At 37.7% G+C, this 2333-nt stretch overlaps 1 long non-coding RNA gene across 1 annotated transcript in view; it reads left to right on the top strand.

The window, feature by feature from the left end:
- The first annotated feature begins 261 nt into the window (after positions 1-261).
- The window catches only part of LOC120440474, a 35484-nt gene continuing 33412 nt past the window's right edge, over positions 262-2333 (top strand). The window contains exons 1-3 of the long non-coding RNA XR_005613274.1: positions 262-369; positions 458-528; positions 1334-1468. This is a non-coding gene — a long non-coding RNA (uncharacterized LOC120440474). The remainder of the gene's footprint in view (positions 370-457; positions 529-1333; positions 1469-2333) is intronic.

Raw genomic sequence — 2333 nt, 5'->3', positions numbered from 1 at the left:
AACTGACCATAAGTGTAACCCAGTTCCTAAAATCATTTCAAACAAAAGAGAAGAAAAAGTAAAACATTTTATGTTCATTGTTCCTGTTCTTACTGTCCTTGTTTAATGAAAGTGAAACGAGATCAAAATATTTATTTAAACATAGAAGGGACGCAGATTATATATGATATGCTCTGGTCAAACAAGGGTTAAGTTTCTCCGAGGGTTGATGAGCTCTGATGAGAGCCTATTGTTTTACTCCACGCCTCTCATGTCAGCCAATCGGTGAAGCTCTAGGCAGCTCTTGTCCCTCCTTAGTGCCAGCTCCCAAGTTTGCAGTCTCTTGCTTCTACAGCCGAACAGAGCAGGCAGACTAAAACTTTGTTATCGGTAAGCTGGAGAAATTAACATCTAACGAGTTTAAAAAATACCATGTAAACTGATGTTGTTCACAAAGTATGGTTTTGCACTGTCGTAGAGGGCAGAGCGAAACCGGAAGGTTTACTGAGCTGTGGCTTCATGTAAACGCTGAGCATCCACTCCACGGAGGTAAGCTAAATGTGGCTAATCAGACACATGATGTGCAGAGTGTGGGTACAGTTGTTGGGTGTCTCTGAAACGCACTGCTGTTATGCTAGTTAGATTGTTAACCAAGTCATTAACATGTGAAACGCTGTAAATGGTTAAAGCAACTGAAAATAAGTTTATGAGAGATAATTGTAAGCAGACTTTATCCTGCTTCCTGTTTAATTTTGATGTCACTCTGTTGTTTTACAATACTCCGTATTGAATACTTGGAGGTAATTTTTAGTGTATTTCCACTTGTACTAGTAGGTCTATGGTACAAGCGGGATTAAGCACGTCTATTTTAATACTCCTATTTGTGGACTGAGTCCTTGTGTTTACATGTTATTGAAATTATTTGCACTTTGTTCAGTTTCTGATAAGCATTTGTGTATTACTCCATTTCTTAAAAGGGGTAATATACTTATTTATTTGTGATTAGATATATATGTACAGTGAGTTTATTTTGATGGATGTAATTAATGTTTACAATGAAAGTGAATTATATGGTGACTATAATTCCTGAATGTTTGAAGCCTTGTAGATAATCTTTAATGTTACTGCAGGTTACAAATAAGTATTGAGCCTTGATACTGTGAAATTTTGGATATTGATACTTTGAACTTTGAAACTTGATATTTTAATGTTGTACAACACGACTGAACTGATGATGATTGAATTGATGATAGCTGATCTGAATAGTGGTTACTGCACTGTGACACTACTTTAGTTTAATTTGTGAAAGTTATTCTTAAAGTGGACGTGACATATATTTGACCATTGTTTATAGGTCAGGTTTTTTATATGGGATGAATCCAAAGACCAGGTCAGCGATTCCAGAACCCAGAGTGTTCCAGTGTTCACTGGATGGCGAGCCGACCCAAGATCCTAGGAGACGATAATCCTCTACTGTACAAGTAGTACGGTAGGACAGACAATCACACACACACTCTTACCATTAGGCGGACTCGGATGCAATACACCCGTTTGTCATGGGCCCCACCGGTATCATTTGGACTTAAAACACACTAATTCTTTTACTTGTGCACAATTTTATTTTATTCTATTTTTTTTGCTACTTTGGGGGAAATTTTTATACTTGAAGTTCTGTTAAAACCTGTTGTAATTCAGTGTTGGTTACAAAATTCTTTTAAAAGGCTTAACATCACTAAAGTACTTTTAAGCCACACAACTGTTTGTCTGGTTTCTGTGTCATTCATATACCAGAGCTCTAAGAGTTGTTCTTAATCTTCTGATACTAGCCCAAATTACTCATTACCTTGGTTATTATCCATTGGTACTGTATATAACTCCACGTAAGTGCTACATAAGGCACAAAGGACAAGAGACTATCACAATAAGACAGGAAGTAACACACACTGAGACCCAGGCTAGGATATGTGCACTAGACACTAGGGCTGGGGATAAACAGGCATGGAGATGCAAGAGGCTGGGGAGACAGAACACAGACCAGCCAGGGATATGACTGAGCTGGGAGAGAGAGACAAAAACTAGACACAGACAAGACCGACTACACACAGGAAACACAGAGGAAGACGCACAGAGGAGAGACTAAGACGGACTTGACATGAAAAGGGGAACAGACATGAAAACAAGCTTCAGCATACCAAACTGACAATTTTTAAGTCAACTCAAGTCAAGTAGTTTTATTTTCAACCCAACAATATACACTCAAGTATACAGTGGGATGAAATATCGTCCTCCTGGATCAAACTGTAAAAATAAAATGAAAAAATTCAAATATACAACTATACAGAAATAAGATACAC

The sequence above is a fragment of the Oreochromis aureus genome, linkage group 6 (assembly GCF_013358895.1).
Source record: "Oreochromis aureus strain Israel breed Guangdong linkage group 6, ZZ_aureus, whole genome shotgun sequence".
NCBI classification, from domain to species: Eukaryota; Metazoa; Chordata; class Actinopteri; order Cichliformes; family Cichlidae; genus Oreochromis; species Oreochromis aureus.
Note: the sequence above shows the minus strand (reverse complement) of the source record. Positions and strands in the feature narration are given on the sequence as shown.